This window comes from Excalfactoria chinensis, chromosome 20, assembly GCF_039878825.1.
Source record: "Excalfactoria chinensis isolate bCotChi1 chromosome 20, bCotChi1.hap2, whole genome shotgun sequence".
Classification (NCBI taxonomy): Eukaryota; Metazoa; Chordata; class Aves; order Galliformes; family Phasianidae; genus Excalfactoria; species Excalfactoria chinensis.
Genome location: NC_092844.1, coordinates 4,664,041 through 4,684,171, shown reverse-complemented (window position 1 = coordinate 4,684,171; position 20,131 = coordinate 4,664,041). Strand labels below are relative to the sequence as shown.

Genomic DNA, 20,131 nt, shown 5'->3' with positions numbered 1-20,131 from the left:
CAAGGCCTCGAGCCCCATCCCCTACCATTACACCTAGCAGCCGCTAATTCTTACATTTAATGCTCTTTCAACCGAAGTAAAACGGTATCTGCTGTTCCTCCAAAGCTCGCCTTGTCCGTTTAGAAAGGAAAAAACAAACACCAGCGCTGTTTTTGCTCCGTTTTCCCGTCGCTCACACGTTTAACTCAGGCCGGCTCCTAAACGCGGTGCTGTGAGGGGCGGCCTGGGCGCGGCAGCATGGCGCGGCGGGGCAGAAAGCGAAACCCGCCCGCGCCCTTTGTTCGCGCTGCGGGGAGGAACCAGAGCGAGGCGGGCGGGAGGAGGCCGGCATTTGTTCGGATCTCCCCTTCCTGTCAGCGCAGCCTTCCGCGCGGCCGCCGCTCGCTGCCTGACCGGGCCCGTCTGACCGAGCGCGGACTGACTGAGCGCGGCATCGCGCGCCTGAGGGGCGCGGCGCGGCTTTCCCGCCCGAGCGGCGGCGGCCGCCCTCGAGGCAGCGAGGCCCGGGGCGCAGCTCAGCGCCGTCGGTGGAGGCGCCACCGCCCGTGGGGGGAACGGAGCGGGGCGGGGCCGGGGGGCCGGCAGCGGGGCGGAGCGGGGAGCCGAGCCGAGCCGGGGTTTCCCGGCCGGGCAGTCACGGGCGGGGCGGAGGGGGGGGGAGGTTAACCGCGCCCAGGCTCTCGCTTCCCGATGGCTGCGGGGAGCTGAGCGGGGTCCGAGTGTACGAGGAGGAGCCGAGACCCGGTGGCACCCCCGCCCCGCTCCGTCGCTCCTTCCGAGTCTACGCCCCGGCCTGAGCCGTCTGCCTCAGGAGCGCAGCGCGGGCGGCTTCCCTCTCCCCTCCGCCGCCGCCCCTTCCCCTCCTCAGGCCGGCGGGGACGCGGGCAGGAGCCGCGGGCGACGGCCGGAGCGGCCCTGTTGATGAGCAGCGGCCGGAAGGGCAGGTAACCGACTGAAGGGGCAGAGGGTGGCTGGGCGGGCGGCGCGGCCATAGAGCAGCCTTTGGCGTCCCTATCTCCCCCGTAGGGCTCGTCGAGCCCCCCGTCCTCAGCGCGGCCCCACCCTGAGGCCATCTTCCCTCAGCGCTCTCCTCCATCCCTGGTTCCTTCTTCCTCTGCGTGGCTGCGCCCTTCCACCCCGCTCCCCTCCCCCCCCGTTCTTCCCCATTGCTGCCGCACTTCTCTTTTCCCTCCTTCCTCCCTTTTTCCGCCGTTCTTTCTCCTCTCCTCGTCCCTCTTCTTCGTCTCCTCAGCCCTGGGCGGGAAGGGCGGCGCGGCGCCCTCAGCATGGCGGGGTGGCAGGACCCCCCCTCCCCCGCGCTCCCCCACCGTCGTTCGAGCCTCCCCTAAAAAAGAAGCGTGTTTGGAGCCGGGAGAGGAGGAGGAGGTGGTAAAAAAGGTGGGGGTGGTACCGCTGCTCTCCCGAAGGCGAAAAAGGAGGGGGTGGGGGGTGGGGGGGGGAGCTTGGATTTTTGTGGGTTTCCATTTTTAATGATCCTTAAGGGCCGTAGAGCCGTGTGTTAGAGGGGCTGGGGGTGAGGACGGTGAGTTTCCAGAGGGATCGAACCGGCGGGAGGAGGAGAACGCTGGGAGAGAGAGATTGAAGAAAAAAAGGAGCTGTGGTGTGGCTGCTGTAATGGTGGAAAGCTGACGGAGAGAGGAGGGTGAGGCACATGCGGGGTGAGACGGCTCCAGCCCTGCGTGTGGGGTCCTGGGGGGGGGAACGGGGAAGGGGGGGGGGGGGGAATGGGCAGAAAACGTTTTGTTCCCGTTAAAATGGGAGCGAGGATGCGTTTGGTTGGCACATCCTCGTTTCCCCCATCGCTCTGCATATCGCTGTGCTTGTAGCAGCCGTCAGGAAGATCATGGAGGGTGTTTCCTGCAAGAGGAAAAAGGAGCTTTTTCTCCTTGAAGATGTTAAGAATACCGTCTCTGCTCCTGCTTTATTATTGAGATGGCTTAAAATCTGGTTTATTTCGTCTTCTTTTTAACCCGTGGAATGGGGTTTTTAAATGGGAGGGTTGATATTTCTACGGTTTTGTGTGAAATTCTCTTAATGGTGTGAATTACATTAAAGAAAAAAAAAAAAGCCTTTTAATTAAAGAAATAATCTTGTCCAGAAAGAAATACGAACCATATAAAAGATGTCAATTTATTATTCCCGAGGGCGATCTGAAACATTAACAAATGTGATGTTTCATATTATTCTCTAGCCATAGGTGGGACTGGTTTAAAATAAGGCATCCTTATGCCACGTTATTATGCATTGTCCCCACAGCAGAAAATAGGAGGAAAGGGTTGAATGTGAGGGATCCTGGGGGCGGCTCTGGGGAATTGGTGGCTCAGCTCAGGGAGGCGATAGGAAAAGCGGAAAAATTAAAGGTTTTGCTGCCCCTAATCGTGAGACTTATCCCGTATTTTAAGCTGATCTGGCAGCCACAAGGATGTGTGCATGGAGACAAAACGCTGCCGATGTGTGTGAAATGCATTGCAGAAAACGCAGACGCTCTTCAGCTCTCAATTGGTTCGAAATGTGACATCTTAAAGGACTTCTCCCCCCCCCAGTGTGCTTTAGGAGAGGAGAAAGAGAAGGGACGATAATAGTGTGGTTGTTTTGGTGGCTGCCGATTAACCAGGGTGTGTGTTTGATTTTCTTTTCGCTGTGAATGAATGGATCTTTCTGTGCCTGGGCCCAGTAGCTGCAACAAGATGGCGTTTGCAGCAAGGCAGCTCTCATTTTTCAACTCCTCCTCACCACAGCTTGGCCAAACTCGATCTTATTTCGTAATTGTATTTAGATTTACTTTCTCGTTCGGTTTGCTTGCTTCTTTTTTGGGGGTGGGTGGGGGGCAGGAGAAGCGTTTGGGATATTTTTGCAAGAAATCGGTGGGTTTTTATTTTATCATTTTTTTTCGTTTTTTTGTGAGCCTTTCCAGATAGGAACTGGGTGGGAGGAGTAAATAGTTTTAGTGAAATGTTCACATCGGCTGTTCCTGGACAAAGAGGTGACACAATTTTGAGGTTTTTATTGTGTTGTTTTTTTGTGTGTTGGTTTTTTTTTTTTAACCTTGCAGTTCCTGCTTAATACCATCAAAATGTTCTTTGTTTTTCTTAAGCCTGTTGCTGAAAAAAAATGGTATTTTAAACCTAGAAGACAGGTATGCAAAGGCTTTCCTGCCAAGGCTTTGTGCTGCTGCTGCTGATTCCTGCTGGTCAGGTAACAGCCAGGTCTCCTGCAGGCGGTTCCCTCCATGTAACGTAGATATCTCCCATCTCACTCAGTGCTCATGGTGGGCGGAGGCTTTTTAGGCTGCTTTTGGCCCAAAATTGTTACCATACTTCTGTATGCGTGTTCTTATTTTTATGGGTATGAGTAAGAAAGGCTTTAGGGATATTAAAACAGTTCTGTGTCTCTGAGATGCTGTATTGTAAGATAATATGGAGATATATGATATTATAGCTTTGAATTTATTTTTTTTTGAAGGACCTCGAGTTGATAATTTTGGTGAGATTTCAGCATGCTTCCAAGCTTCTTAACTTTGGTAACATACATAAAGTAGCTTGGTTAATATTTGGTATACTGGGCTCAGGCTTAAAATAATATAGAACCCAGTAGGGAAAAAAAAAAAAAAGAACAAATGTCTTTTTTTGTCTCCTGGATTCAGATGACCTCCAAACCCTTGGTAACATCAAGCCTTCTAGTAGTGTTTATCTTTGACTTTACATATAAACCAGTGCTTTGTTACTTTATTGTAACAGCCATAGCCCAGCTGTCCTTCATACAGAAGGAAGGAGAAGGCCCACGTTGCAGCTGGGAGTTGCGTGGTTGGTTCGTTTGTGGTGATGTTTGTTTGGGGGGGAATAATAAAAGCTGAAGTCATCCAAATGCATGTTGCTCCTGTGGTGTGTCAGAAACGACATCTTAAAGAGAGTGCTTCTCTAATGAACTGGTAGTTCCATTGCTGAGTACTTCTAATATGCTGATGTACTTGGAATCAGCTGTTTTTTGGTCGTAGTACTTTGGCCTGTCAGTGTGGGATTGGAAAGGAGTAGAAGGAAGTGAGATCTCATCTTAGGATAAGTTACTTGTATGCATGTCTGGTCCTTGCCCAGCTGCTGGGTCAGTACATAGCAGGCATCCTGCTGTGACATTTGTGACAATGTAAATCCTGGGAGATGGAAATCTGAAAATGTTGTCTTTTAGACTTGAAGAGAATTTATGTGTAGGTAACAAATACAATTTAGTCTTAGCGTAATGAAGAAGTAACACAGAACTTTGTGTAGCTTATTCTTAATATCCTCCAAGAATGAGCTTTCTACAGCTATTGAAACTTTAAACTGGAACAGTTAAAACTAATATCTTGAGAAGAAGAAAAAATTTCAATTAATGCAATTAATTCTGAGATGGTTTAATTATAGCTCTATAAATGTCTTGTGCTTTTAGGATGCTTTTTCTTGAAGCAGGATGATGTCAGCTGCAGTACGTCATACCAGGAAGTCGTGGTGCTTGGAGGCTTCGGTTTGGTCATGTGGGAAACAACTCCGTGTTAACTGTTTCTTCTTAGGAGTTGTGGTTTCCCAATCACAGTATGAAATGAGATACAGTTCATATGGAACTAGTGCTGTTTTTGCAGGTTCTTACACTTGCTGCTTTAGTTAGGAATACTAAGAAAGCATTGCATTTATTTAGTTCTGTAGTTGCTACAGTAGAAAAGTGAAGCTCCTTGCTGCCTGGGGAGAACAGCAGTAGATTTGTCTCCTGTATGTCAGGCTTGGCTCGTGTTGTCACTGAATTGGATTAAATTCTTACTGTCCGTGGATTTTGGCTCTCAGCATTAGTGGATTGGTAATTGATATTCTCAATTTTAATATCCAGTTTTAGCCATATGGCATACCGTATTGTTTCAAGAAGTCCATTTAGCGCTGGTTTGTTGCTAGTAAGTTGAAAAGAGAAATCCCGCTTTCAAGTGGTTGAATTATGCTTCAGCAAATCTTCTTTTGAGTCTCTAATGCCTATGTTTGTGGCAGTATGTAGGGTTATTATTGTTCGTTTAACAGTATTTTACTGCTCATGTTGGGAAAAATATCTGTAACCTTGAGTGAGATTTTAAATGTTAAATATGATTGAAAATAAGATGAAACTTTTTAAGAGTCTCTTGATTGCTCAAAGTGAAAAGTGAACATTTTATGTTCAAAATGGCTTTTTCTCCCCACTGATAATGATGCAATTTGTATTAGCCAAGGTCACCACAAAAAACAAAAATGCCCCCAAGCCCCTGTGTTTCTATTTAACACAGAATCTCCATATATTACTTCTTCCCAGGGTGTTTAGTGTACCAGGGATTGGTGTGCCTGGATTTGTTTCTCACCAAACAGAAATGTATGCAGAATCTGTAGACAACTGAGCCAACTGGTAGTTCAGCAGGATGTCCAGAGGCTTTTAAAAGCATTGAGCTGACTGCTAGCAGCACCTTTGAGATGCCCAAATCCATGTGAGTTACTGAATAAGGCTTCTTAGGACAGAAATGTTAACATTCCACAATGGTTTTTTTTCTAGCAGAGTATCATGTTCATGAAGGGAACCTTAAGATCAGATATTGTGTTGATCTGTTTTCTTAACAGTCAGCCTATTAAGTTTGTTCTTTACAATGAATAATTTGTGCATCTGTAAGCAAAAATGCATCTACAGGGATGCTATGGAAGTGTAAGTTGTAGTGAGTCTTGGAAATAACTCTGAATTCTATCCAGGATTTTTATTGTGGTCCTGAACGCTCTGTTGTTTAGTTATTAAATAAGGACCCTCCCACAAAATGTTACACATTGACCTGGTTATTGAAATTACAGTTCATTGGAAGGTGAGGGGGAAGGGAGAGGACACAGGTGAAAATAAGAGCTTGAGAAAGCAGTTGCTGAGCAAATTCTTCAGTTGTGTAGATGTTGCAAGATTTAAGTCCTGTGAAAATGGATACAAATAACTGTAGCCAGTTTAAAATAGTCCTGCTTCAAGGAGACCTGTCTGTGGATTGACAGGTAGGTTAGTCTTGTCAGCTGACTGGTAGTAATTGTCCATGTCTCCACTCCTAAGAGAAATGTAAGGCTATGCCAGTAGGTACAGCCCTTTGTGGTGATGGTCAGAAGTAATCCCCCTATCTCCAAGTCTTAAAGCACGTGTATAGATGGCTTCTGTGGGTCAGCTGGCATTGGAAACATGCTCATAACTTTGAACCTAGTTTTGCTCGTGGGCAGGCTGAATCTGTATAGGTTTATATCAAGAGCTCAGGGATTTCTTACTGACTAAAGTATTCATGTAAATTTGTGTTGAAATTCTTGTTCTTTCTGAGTGTTTTTAGCTTGAGGATTGTTGAAAACAATGCTTTTGTCTGTTATCTCAGATTGAGGAAGAAAAGAAAGGTAGTATCTGTTGATTTGGTGGGATTGATGGGCAAAATGTGATCTGTCTGTGCCTTGGCAGTTTTGGAATCCTAAGGTATAAATGGAAATGAGGCTGAAGACCTGAAGAAGGTGATCTTGGGGAGCTTCAAGGATGTGAGGTATGAGGTAGTTCTGTGACTGATGATGGTAAAAAATGACTATATCTTCAAATTATTTTCATTGTTAATATTTATAATTTTTAGTTCTGAAGTGAAGGGAAAGGATGATTAAATATCTAATTGTTGTTTTAATGAGAAATGCTATTCATTGCTCTAAGTAGTTTCCTTGAAACTGCTTCATTAAAAGTGTGTTTATATTTGATTAATTAGAATTTCAGGCTGTCAAATCATTGCAGTTTCTAAAGGTTCTCTATGTAGTAGAAAAATACCCTTTATATGTTTCAAAGATTAATTGAATTTTAGATAGAAAAATACTTTGGCTTTTTTCTGCATGTTCCTACGCTGCTCAGAGAAACAGGAAGGTTCACTTAAAACTTCTTGCCAGTGATGCTGCTCATGTTTTCTCGGATAAGAATATCATTTTGCTGCCTTCTTGGGGATTGCAGCAATGCCTGCCAGCTCTCCCAAAAAAAGAAAATATTAATTATCTGTAATTGGAGGAATTAGATCATTTTTTGCAGCTTGATGTAATGCAGTGCAATATTAAAAGCTACGTAGGGTTCTTTGATGCTATTTACAGCTTTTTTTTAAATCTTCCTTCTAGAAAAAAAGGGTAAAGCCATAAAAACAGTGAGGTTGGGGGACTCCTGCAGGCTTTCAGACTGATTCTGGATATAGTATTTTACCAGTTCGTGTATCAGTGAGGGCTGTTCATCCTTAAGCAAAGTTCAAGGCGTTTTATTTTATGAAAGCTGTTTTATTTTTGTGAAATGCTGAAACCAAATTCCAGCACTCTTCTGACAGAAGAACTTGTAATTCTTTACGTGTGTAGAAACTGCAATAGAAGCACCCGGTTTTAGTGGTGTAAAGGTACTGGAGTGACTTTCCTGCTTTTATTGGAACATCTGTGGTAACACAGGGTATGGTTACTGGGCTTCCTTTGCTGAGCAGGCTGTTAAGCCTATAAATGTTTTGGGAGATTATGTAGTATGCTTGTGTCTGTCCAGATGTCATGCCTTGCAACCTACTGCCTGGATTTTGGTGTCCTTTTGTGACTGGTAGGGTTTGCAGCTTCTGAAAGCAGAGGAATTGAACTGCCCCAGTACGTTCTGTTTTAAAATCAGAATACTTTGTGTTCAATTGAGCTGCTGGGGCTATTTTAGGTATTTAAGTGTTGTAGAGAAGCAAGTGAGGGGTGGGCTGCAGCTCAGAGCCCCATAATTGAAGATAGATGATGATTTGAATGTGCTCTTTTTAGTGTTTTTTAATCATTATTTATTTATTTATTTAGTGCTTGGTTACCTTTAATAGCAAAATTCACAAAGGCAAGTAGAAATGTTCACTCTGTGAAGAGCATGAACAAAAAGCCTTCAAACTTTATTTCTTACCTGTGTACAGCAGCAGTATTAATTTCTAGTAGGGTCTTCATAGTGAAAATCAATGTAGTGAGTCTGTTCCTTCCATTTATGTAATTAGCTCAGCTCCTTTTAAGTTTAATTGTTGAGCTGATGCATCTTAATTAACACAAACGATTCAAGGTATGTATTAGATATTGAACACAGCAATACTTGAATATCAAAATACAAGTTATGTCAACTTTTATGTGGCACATAAACTATCACAACTTACAGCTGCATAATACGAAACATAGCACATGTTTTTGGTAAATAAAACAATGCTCCTCAATGAAGCAGGCCTGTTGTATGTGTGTGCTTCAGGATGCCAAGGAGAAATCTGGTTGTGGTTGGGTTTCCAGTTCCTAGAACTGTCTTTTCCAGTTAGCCAAAGAAATGTGTTTGGAGGGATGTGGTGGTGATAATTTTTTGTTTGTCTAGAAAAACAAAGTAGACGTGATAGTCTGCTGCAACCTCTGGTACTCAAAATAAGATTATAGTGTACTAATTAAAGAACTCTTTGTTGGAACACATGTTTGGTATTCCTGTGGCATGCTCTTTGTGAATTGGTAGAGCACTGAAGATTCAGACAGATACGTTCCTGTCTGTGTCATGAGGGTGTTGTCTGTGTGGAGATCAAGAACGATTTGCTTGGTGCTTGAAGCAATTCAATTGTGCCCCAGGTTGCATAGCCCTGGACTTTCACTGCAGGTTGGCAAAGATGCTATCTGGTTAGTGGTGCATTAGTCTGCTCTGCCTGGAAACTTGGACTTAGAATTGCGTTTCTTGCAATAATGGATGGTCAGGTTGTTGTGGATGAATGATGCAGAAATACATAATTTTCAGTTATACACCAGATGAATTAATTTTTAATGGTACACATTGAAACCATAGTCTATTTTATTCAAGGAAAAATCTTAAACGGTTGTAACTATTGACTTCTACCATGATTGCCTAGAGTAAAGAAAAGATGTATTTATGAGAGAGTTCTAAGAAACATTGTGGAAATCTTGATAAAGGCCTTAGGTGTGACAAGAAGCCCAGTAATCCTCATACTTGCTTTTAGTCTGACTTCTTCCCTTAACTCAGATGGTAGGATTCATAATAAATTAGGCTTTGCAGTGTTACTTATTTGCTGCTCTGGGAATTGAACATAAAGCATTAAGCTGCGTCACTAAGCTAGCAGTGTCTGTGTTTACCTGGATGCTTACCTTGGGGAATTCCAGACTTGCTTCAGTTTGTTCTGATTTCTCAGTCTAATTTATTTTGTCGTATCTTTTGTTTCTGTTCTTTTATATCCTTGCAGCTGTGAGTTAAACTCAGAAGGGGTTGCTGTGGGGAAGGCAGGTATTGCTGCCCTCTGTCGCAAAAGGTAGCACAGACATCCGCTGTTCTGCTGCCTTGCCAGTTCGTAATCTTGCATGTGAAGCAAACCAGGATGGCAAATGGTTTACTGCCAGGCACTGTGCTGTAAAACTGTGATAGATCATCTCCTAGTTAATGAGCAGCTCAGCTCTTACGGAAGATGACAGAACTTAGAAACGAGCTGAGAGGGAAGCTGGAGCTGGAAACAACTACAGCTTTGTTGTTCACCAGGCAGTCCTTAATATTCTGTATAGGGCCTGTCTTCAGAGCTGTCCTTTCTGTTTTTAAAGGACTGCAATGATTGATACATTGCCTGTTACAGTTAGTGTTTTCTGTTGTAAAAACAAACTCAAAAACACCTTCCCCTTTGTCCTTCCACCCCACCCAAAAAGCCACATAGTTCTGCACAACAGTAGCGTTGGGTGGTTCCACATAAATGTGTTATTTTATTAGAGTATTTTCCTTTAATCATCAGATTTGTTTCAGGAGGAATACAGCTGCTACACAAAAAGTAATGTGAGGAGTTTTGAGAGGGTTAATGCAGTACTGTAGAAGGAGGAATGTACAAGCATGAAAGCAGGTATTTCCTGTCCTGTTGTACCTTTGTGCTTTCTCTTGCGGTACTGTCACTGGGTTGTACTTGAAGTTTACATTCCATATCACATAAAGCATTGCTGCATTGTCTAGTCTCAGATGCCCCTTCTCTGTCTGATGGCTTTGAGGTCTCCTGTATTACTCTGCTTTTCAGTCCATCAACCTTGTTTTTGTTCTTCCTGCTCTTTACCTGAACTGGTTTTGTATCAGCAGTACATATCAAAACACAGCAATTGCTTGGAGAAATCAATGGGCACTAGGAGGTATAAATTATTGCAATGAAAACTAATGGAACTGCTTGCACGTTGACTAAAGATGGATTATGTTGATTGCAGGGCTAGGGAACAGTGTATTGCTCAATCTATTTTGGTAAAAAAAAAGATTAAGGAAATCATGCCATATTTTAATCTCTGAGTCATCTTTATCTGCTGTATGCATAAAATACTTCATGTTTGTTTTAAGGTCCACTGAAATACCTTTTTTCCTTCGTGTTTCCAATGATGCTCTATTAATCTGTTCCTTAGGATTAGTGTGCACTTCCAGTGAAGTACCATGTGTTTGTTGAGGCAAGATGTGGCAGTTAAAGTAGTTATTTGTAATTATACACTAGGCAGGTTAGAACTCAGCAGTCTCTGAAATGGGATACCTGGCCAGTTTGATGAAATTGATGCAGTTTGCTGATAGAGGTGTTGCTCTTTGGAAAGAAGAATTGCATACAGAGAATTTTGAACAGAGCAATGGAAACTAACATATCGACTTTTGACATGGAAAAAAAAATGTTGAAAACTGTAATTTTTGTTCTTAGAATAAGTTAATTTTCTATGCCAGCCTTTTACCAAGAGATTTGCATTTGAAGCGTTTTAAGTGTGAATTTCTTTCTGAACGAGACAGAAAAGGTGCAGTTAGGAAGTTTGACTTGAATTCCTGAAGTTACAATAGTTATTAATACTTCAAGTACTTCAGAGATCCCATAAGTCCACTTTCTCGAGCCGTGTGTGCTTATTGTAGTCCCCTTGTTTTTATTACATTCTCTGCTATTCCTAGAGTTAAGATTTTTAGTAATACATATAGCTTGCAGATGAATTTAGGAAGGATTAATCAAGTGACCTGTTACAGCCTGGACTTTTATGCTTAAATATTACATCAGTATGATATTTTTTTTTTTAAATGTAGGTCATGGGATTAGCATCAGGAAATGTGAGCATTCTGACTACAGGGATGCTATGCTGTCTTCCATGAAGGCAGCTTTTATTCACTGCTGTGGGCAGAAGGAGTCCGCCATGAGCTGTAGAGCTGTGTATTACAGGTGTGTGTCCCTGCTATGATCTTCATTGCTGTTCTCTGCAGATCAGTACTGTAATTCAAGGCAATGGCAAACTATCCTAAAGGTTTATTTTCAAATAAAGGGAACAGTGAGTCCTCAGGTATTAGAGAATCTGGGTATGCAAGCAAAAGCTGGTGGTTTATGCAAAGCAGGTCCAGCTGGAGATGGATGATGTTCTGTGTGGCCTTGCTACATGATAATAGCCTTTGGCACACTGAGGATTTTGTACATGAAGTTAACCTCTAAACTTCTGAAATATGGGTTTGTACAGAGAGTTCTGAACTAAAATAATGATCTCTTGAAGGGTATTCTGTAACACGTTATTGCTCCTTTGACTTTCTAGCTATCTGATAAAGCTGCTTAGGTTGGAAGTGAGGACTGATCAATCAGACTGTGAGGATAATTTTTTGTTTGTATGTACAGAACAGCTCTGAAATGCAGCTTTAAATTTCAGGCTTCTAATTAGTGCTTCCCAGTGGTATAGCTGGAACTCTGTGTCACTGGCAGTGGTTTGGGAAGGCTGTGTAGTCTCTTGGGTTTTAAGATAGCTGATTACTACTGCAGAACAGTATGTAGGCTGTAAGAAATAATGTTTTTAGAAGGTATTTTATAAGGTGACTATACTTGCCATTCCTGGTTCAGCTGTTAGAGCTGCCATGTAGCTGGATGTCTAGTGTGGTGCTCCAGTGCCCTCATCATCATCTGAGTGTCTGCTCATGTTGCAGGTTGCTTTTGGTGTGGTTGGCTGTTGCTCTCCAGAAAGCTCAGACTGGAAGGTGCTGCTCCGAACTTCTTTTGCCTTCTGAGAGTTACTGCAATTTGTATTTTTAGTCAGGGCTGCCATGCCTTATTACTTAGTGCAGAACGCTGTGGGCATGGGGATGCTGTTTGTACCAACCACTGGTAGGACTGGCTGATTTCCAGGTGATTTGGTTTAACCACTGGAGCCATGCTTAAAGCATTCTGTGGTCCTTCCTGTTCTCTTCTGTTTTAGAAATCCCACTTCTTGATGGTGAGAAGCTCAAACGCTCAGCTAAGTAGGGTTATAAGGGCTGATTAAGGCAGTGTGTGTATCAAGTTCATTACAATAAGGATTTTCTGCTGAGCCAGTACTGTGGTGAAGGAATGAAGCGGCCTATAATTTTCATGTTGCTTTTACCAGGCTATGCTTTATCTAAAAATGGAAAATTGTGGCAATTCAAACCTTTCTTAAGTGGTTTGTCTACTTTTGTTCTTAAATGAGCTCCATCTCCAATGCAGAAATGAAGATATCTCAGTGCCAGGCTTGCATACTGCAGGCATCATAGGATGCTTCAGCACACCTAGCTGAAAATGGAACCTGCTTTTGGAAACAAATGGAAGCTTCTGGAAAAGTTTTCTGTTATGCCTCGTGGTTCTTCTTGCAAACTGGTTAAAGCAGCTTGTTTTGTTTTTCTTTTTTTTGCAGAAAGCAAAATTCTGCAAAACCTCTCCTGCATGAACAAGGGTGCAGCACAAGGCAATAATGCTGTGTGTTCTATCTAGCCTTTGCACTTGTCTTCTGTTTTTTTTTTGTGTGTGTTTCTGTTTTCTGTTTGTTTTTTCCCCAAACCTTGTAATGGTAGTATCAGATGTGTTTGCTTCCTCAGAGGTGTGGAGAGGGAGGAGAAATGTGGCTTTTAAGTGTGAGTTATTGTTTTGTGTTTGAAAGTGTGTTCTGGCATTAATGAGCAAAACTGCTTACACTGTGGTTTCATAATCACAGCACTAAACGGTTCATCTATAAATGGGCTTGGATGAGGATGACCCATATCCTAAGTAGCTTAACCTCCATACCAGACACTGAAGTAGTTTGTAAATTTTCCAGCTAATAGTGAGCCGTAAGGTCATAAACTTGCATTTCATCTAAGCTCTGCAATTCAAAATGTATGAAGCTGCAGGCTGGCTTTGTGATTTAAGATGACTTGGCTTCATTACATTCCTGCTTTACACTCAGAGTAATCTTTTACTGTTCTGATGCAGTGGTTTTGGAGGTGTGTACTCAGGTGTCCATTGGCATCACTCGTAGCTTGTCTGTCTGTGTGGCAGAGACAGATCACTGGTGTTTAGAATGTTAGAATAGGAGCATTTCAAACCATGGAGTGAGTTATAATCATTACTGTGTGCTGTTAAAGAAATAGTTTTAAAACTTCCTGAAGTCTTTTCAACTTGCTATGAAGTCCATTTGTGTTGGATCATTACTGTTTTCCAGAGTGGAAATGAGTTATTTAATTGGTCACTTTTAATCTTTTTGCTCCTGTAGTATCTGTAGTGATGAGAAGTTGTAACCCTTCTAGAAGGAAAGGCAGTGTGCTCTCAGTTGAGCTTGTTAGTAGGAGGTTTATGTAACTTCGCTTGGTGAAATAGCTATCTTAATATTGAACTGCACTTAGAGAGCAGGCATACATAAGAAACACTACTGATTTCAGTGCTTCAAGAATGGAGGTGTTCTGAGGGGTGCTTTGTAGCACAGAGAAAGTTCCAGTTTCGTGTGTGACCGTACTGTTCTAACCATAAGCTGTGCAGTACAGCAGTATGGACATTGCTCGAGAACGACTGATCCGAGGGCTCCAAGCATTCTCTTAACAAGTGTTAAACTTCATGAGATGGAACAAGCCTTTAGGCTATGTCAGCATTATTGCTGAAGTTGTGCCCCTCTCCTTCAGGAAGACAAACCAGTTGTTCCCATTATGTTAGCAAAAGAAGTCTGTGCTTTGGTAGCTGAATTTCTGCTGAATATTTAACGAAATTTGTGTTGTTTCTTAATAATTACATTCATTTTGATGTTTTTCTTTCCAGAATTTACATGTTTGACAGCAGAAGTTGGCTTTCTACTGTAGTGAGAGAAAATGTAAGTAGAAGAATGAGGTAGCTCCTTTTTTTTTTTCCCCTAGTTTTTGAGAAACTTGTGCTAACTTTAAAAAGCGGCTAACCAGTTTTAGTTGTTTTAGTCTATGCAAGTCTAAAATACCGATTTTCTACTTTAGTATTTGGATTCGTATGTCAACAGGAAGGATTTGAAAATGGTCTGGAAAGTTGCTAAATAATAGATGTTAGTGCCTGCCTTCCTTCAGAAATGGAACTCGCAAAGCGGAGGGAGACCACAGATGAAGCTGTTTCATCTCAGTGGGACATGGAAGTAGGAGGAAAAAAAAGAAGGGTTATTCTCTCATGAATGATAAAGTACTTACCAGCCATGTTGTGATACAACAAGGCCACGTTTCTTGTGAGCAAAGGAGCTCACCGTGCTGTTCTTTAAGTGTTTTGGTATTATTTAAGTAGATATTCTGTGTAATCATAATTGTTACTAATTTTGGGGGGGGGGGTAAGTGAAACCTTTATTACTTTCCAGGCTGTAACTTAAAATGTTTCTGCCTCTTGTGAAACCCATTAGTATGCGATAAGTTGTGTGAGAAACATTTTCTCACTTAGATTTGTTATTTCTCTTTATTATGTGTTAGCTGTTTTTTCAGAAAAGCAAACTATCCCCCAGGCTCTTTCTCTTAAAGGCATCCCCTGAGGTGTTCTCTAATTACTTACCATGGTCAACCTTAGATATCATCTGTGTTCTTTTTTTTTGGAGGTGCAGACACTGGAACTGGACTCGGTGTTCCAGGTGCAGAGAAATCATTGCTTTAGACAGTGTCACTCTGATATTGCTGGTATTTTCTGTCCTATTTTTTGTGTAAACTTCTGTTTTAACCAGCACTGTGTGTTAGGCAAGTAAGTCTTCGAGTTATTCCTCGTGTGACTTAGTATGGTTTTTTCAGATAAAGGTTCTATCACAGAATCCTGTGTGATCTCATCCATTTCTCACATTGTATCCCTGCATACCTTTCTGTGATCTGTGGCCTCTAAAATCCTTTGTATCTGTAGATGTGTGCTTCACAATCTAAAGGTATCTTTGAATCCTTTTTTGTTTTTTGTGTTTTTTTTTTAATCTTTTTTGAGAAGAGAGCACATTCATATTAACATTCTTATTTACTGAGTGAGCGTCAAATAGGAATCAGTGTGCACTTTTGTTGAGGAAAAACAAGAAAAAGCAGCTTTTTCAAAGTCAGTATGACAGCAAAACACTGGAACTAACAGTGGATTGTGCATAATTCCTTTGTCATTGTGAAAACGTACAAGCTGCTGTACATGTTACTAATAGGATTTATAGTATCTGATAGATTAGCACAGCTTCTTTTAATCAGATGACCCGCTATGAGACTGTTGGGTAGGCATAATGTGGAGCCATTCTTACAGCTGTAAATGTTGGACTCTTTGTTTTTGCCAATTATGCCTATCATTTTCTGACTGTTCCTTACATACTGGAGTGATGTGTATTGCCATGAGAGGTACTGAGGGAACAAATACAGAGTATGCTGTTCATCTGGGAGAAAGGTGATTTAGCTAACCTGCTTATGAAATGGCTGCATTCAGGAGTTATTTTAACAATAAAATCGTAAGCCCTCTGTGTTTGCCAGACTTAGCATCAACAATGGCTTGATGGGATTACTTTACTTATGGAGAGTAGCAAACAAAACTTCACCATCAGGGGATAGACCATTCTATAAATACCTGACTTCATTTGCTGTGACTTGAAAAGTCAGTGTTCTCCTTTAAGCCGTGGAGGTTACTTGCAGAAGAGGCTGCTTAGTAGAGGAGCAGGCTTTCTTTTCTATAAAATAGTACAAAAAAATGAAGTAAAAAGGAATTATTTAGTAAATTTTGCCTCATTGCTCCTGTCAGATTAGAGAATCATACTTAAATAGCTCAAGGATGTGTTTGAATGAGGTCTGTTGTAGTTCAGTATAGGTAAGCATTAGTCTACATACGGAAATGATGTTATTAATGATAGCTCAAATAATTGGGCCTCATCATATAAACAGTTTGAAGTTTGGAAAGGATATTTAGTGTCTAGCATTGAAAGAGATTTGAGTTCTTAGCCCTTTAATTGTTGTCCCTTTAGTTGTTTAATTGCAGAACTATCATATATGGAGAATAACAACTGTTGTCAGTGCTTGTTTTTCTTAGCTAGGAAACAGGGCAGCAATGTTTTATTCTTCTACTAGTAAGTTGTAAGAAGAGATTAGAGACTTGGGTCATTTGGAGTAGTGAGGAATAGTGAACTGCCTTGCAAGTAGGTGTCTTATTGTCCCTAGCAAGAAGAGAATTATCTACAAGGTATACTTGTCAACAAGATTAGGGGGAATTAGGCTTAGAGCAGAGACACTTAAGTACATCAGCCTGTGGAAAGGTCTTGAGTGAGTTCAGCAAAGTGAATCTGTTATTCTTGAGAAGCCTGCCTTCAGGAACACAGTAACACATTCACAGGGAAGCGAGGTAAGCTTGAGCTTGACTGCTACCTATTTCATCACAGCTGTGGTGCTAATTTGAGAAAGGAGTGTGGAGCTTGATTAGTGACTTTGTGCAAGGCTGACTTGACTTAGAAATGAAATAACTTGCTTCAAAGCACCAGAAATAGAAGTATTATCCTTAATAAACTTTACATTTCTCCAGGAATTCTTCTTCTAGAATGCACTTCAATGCCTTTTAGCATGCCAAGGAACAACAAGGTATTGTTATACGATATTAAATTGCACTTGTTTCTGATGAGCCTACATATCATATGTTGAAGCTTCTGCTACTTCAAGTGTATTTCCTTTATAATTTCTTTGCCTTAGCTGTTCTTGTTCTTGGTGTGAGTGTGTGGTGTGTTGTGGTGATGTTGGTTTTCAGGGCTTTTTTGGCATGCTGGTAACAGCACCAATAAGTTCTGCTGACTTACAGTGCAGCTGAGAAGTTCAGATGAGACTGAAAGGGTTTTTTTTCCCCACAGGTTCATATTTTTGGCATAGGTTTAATTGCACAGACTTGATGTAAAAGAAATAGGGAAATAGCCGAGTCAGCTGGTTGGTTAACCCATAAATTTACAGACCCATAAATCTTTCAGAACACTCCTATATTTTGAAGCTCTTGGCTTCGTTAGGATTTTCATTTCCTGAGTGTTAGCGAGTTCAGTCAAGTTGGCAGGAATCAGAACTTCCTGTTGATGTACAAGCAACAAAGACTACAAAGGGAATGTGGAAATCTGGTTTAAACAATTCCTATTGATGCTGTGTCAGAAATGCAGTTCAGAGTTTGGAGGTGCTTGGAATGCATAAGGGCTGACTTGGAACACCAAGTGTAAAAGTGTATTTAATTTTGTTATGTATTTTTATATGTATATGGGATTACAGGCTGGCAAGATGTTGAGAGTTAGAAGATTTTCATGCAGCAGATACGGAAGCATGAGATCTGGCAACTGACTGGTAGTCAAGTTCCACAGAAGTCTTAACAGTTATAGTTATGTTCCCTGGACTCACTGCTGTCAGCAGTATTGGATGCTTATCGCGTGTGTGGGTGTAAAGGCTTTGTAGGGATGGTAAACCATCTTGAGATTATTCAGTTAAAGGAAGCTGTCCTTAAAACCCAAGTGAACGACTGTCTTTTAACATGGAGATCATGAATAAAGTGTTTTTGGAGCTTAGGTGTATTTAAACTTAGTAAACTGGGTATGTTGTGTGTAATATATATGTGTATACTTATGTGAAGGGAGCCATGTATCTGCTTAAGTCTCTGTGGTACCCTGTGAACAACTGTAGAACATCTGACTCCCTTGCAGCTTCTTACATGTCTGAATCAGTGTTGCTGCTTGTGTTACCACTGGCTGAAAAACGTTGATGCAGTTGGGCTACTTCATCTGAACACTTCCAGGGATGGTGACTCCACTGCTTCCCTTGGCAGCCTGTTCTAGTGCATGACCGCTCCTTTGGAGAAGAAATTTTTCCTAACATCCAAGCTGAATCTCCCCTGCTGCAACTTGAGGCCATTCCCTCTAGTCCTATCAGTAGTTACATGGGAGAAGAGGCCAGCCCCACCTCACCACAATATCCCTTCAGGGAGTTATAGCAAGCAATAAGATCTCCCCTGAGCCTCTTCTTCTCCACACTAGATAATCCCAGTTCCCTCAGGTGTTCCTCATCAGGCTTGTGCTCCCTGCTCATTACTGGCTGCATTGCCCTTCTCTGAACACACTCGTTCAGCCTTTCCTTATTCCATACATAGAAGTTTTGTTTCATTTAAATGCTTAATTCTGTTGCGTCACGCAAGTTCTGGTAAGAATAAATTGGCACTATTTTAAGCTGTATGCTACACAATGACATACCTGCGTTGACTGACATTAGATTATTCACCCTATTATATTTTTAAATAAAGCTGCATGTAAATCTTCAATGTAATTACCTGTAGCTCTGCAGCTGGAATTCTGTGTCCTAAATCTTTATCTTAATCCTATCATTGAGTTGCTGTGTCCTTGAGCAGAACGTTTAAGTTTTGGACTGTAATTTCTTTCTCTGAAATAGAAGTGATACCATCTGAAGTTCCTTGTACTGTGCCTGGAGAGGTTGCTATTTGCTTAGTGGGAATTGGGCTATATATTAACTTAGAGAAGGGCAGAAATAGAATCTCATATTTAGAAGCTAAAAGATCTGAAAATTTAATGAAGTTTATTTTTAAGAACAGTCTTTAGAGTTTCTTAATTCCTTGGAGAGTAGTGCATGCTACTCACAGTGTGACTGGACTACCGCTGGAGGAAGTGATGGTTATGTGAAGACCCAGTTGTGGAGTGGTTTGTCTTACATGTAGAATGAGCAATACCCCTTGAGAAACAGAAGAAGACTGAAAGGAAAGAAAGGTGGTTAGAGGATGGGCGGGTCATTTCTTAACTGGATTTTGGACTAAGCTGAACAAGCAATCTTAAAGGGCTTAAAGATGACCCTGGGACCAGAAGAGAGGAAGAGACCTGGTTTCACAATGAAGTAAGGGGCTTTAAAGGTATGAGTGGAGATTTTGAGACAGAAACTAAGTGAAATTCCTTCTTTAAAATATGCTGGGTATAAACTTGATGACATGACAAGGTGAGACATTTAAGTTCCTAGAGGTCATCAGTTTAGAATATTAGCTATTACAACGAGAGAGCATAGAGTTGGCTCTGGTTATGTGGAATTGCTCTCTTTAGGGTTCCAAAGCTCTATAGAAATTATCCTTGTCTTTCCCCTTGGGAAGGGCTGCCTCGGAGCTCTGGGGAAAAAAACAAACCCCTCATGCTTGCCAAGATAAATAAGCTGATTAAATCTTAATGAAATAATATGTAAAGCTGCTAGCAAAGCATTTGCATTATTTAATAATAAAGGGTCAGTTCTGGCAAATAAAGCGTTCTCAACTACCAATAGTGTGTTTTGTATGATTTTTAATAACCTGCAGGTGCTTTACATAGTATTTGAAAATGAATCTAATATATTGTTCTTCAGCAAAGGGTAAACTTTGTTAATGTCGTTCTTTAGCATCTTACATTTACATTGTATGCAGAAGTTCTTCAGTTAAATTCAGCTGTATCTCAGCTTCTACAAGTAGAGAATGCTCGTGAAAATGCCAACATCATGGCAGTGTGGAAATGCCAGTATATTTCTAGAACGGATTTACAAAGATGAGCAATGCGCTTGGTGGAAAATACCTATATGCTCATTCCAGTAGAAAGCAGTCCATTTGTTGAGTAGCTATATACAGAATGTTTGGTTGATAACTGTTTCACTGTGGCTTCATCTTTGGCCACAGAGGACAGGGACTGTGATATGTTAGTAATTTGGGACACATTAACAGCTGGAAAACCAGGTGTTGTGGTAGAGATGTGGCTTTAGCAGCACTTGTTAGGTTGAGGGAAGGAATTCAAACATTGGAAAAAAAAGGTTAATTTTATTCTGACAGTATATCAATGCTGGGATTCTTTCTGGGAAATCTCAGGGGACACATTAACAATTGGCAAGAAAAATCCCAACAACACTTGTGAGTGATCTTCTATCC

General features: G+C 41.6%; 1 protein-coding gene across 7 annotated transcripts in view; it reads left to right on the top strand.

Moving 5' to 3' along the window:
- The first annotated feature begins 632 nt into the window (after positions 1-632).
- The window catches only part of GNB1 (G protein subunit beta 1), a 29,514-nt gene continuing 10,015 nt past the window's right edge, over positions 633-20,131 (top strand). The window contains exons 1-2 of one of the 7 annotated variants that reach the window (XM_072354045.1): positions 633-944; positions 14,045-14,096. The gene's annotated coding sequence lies outside the window, so the exon portion shown is untranslated. The other 6 variants (XM_072354048.1, XM_072354046.1, XM_072354044.1 and 3 more) reach the window with 6 other exon arrangements.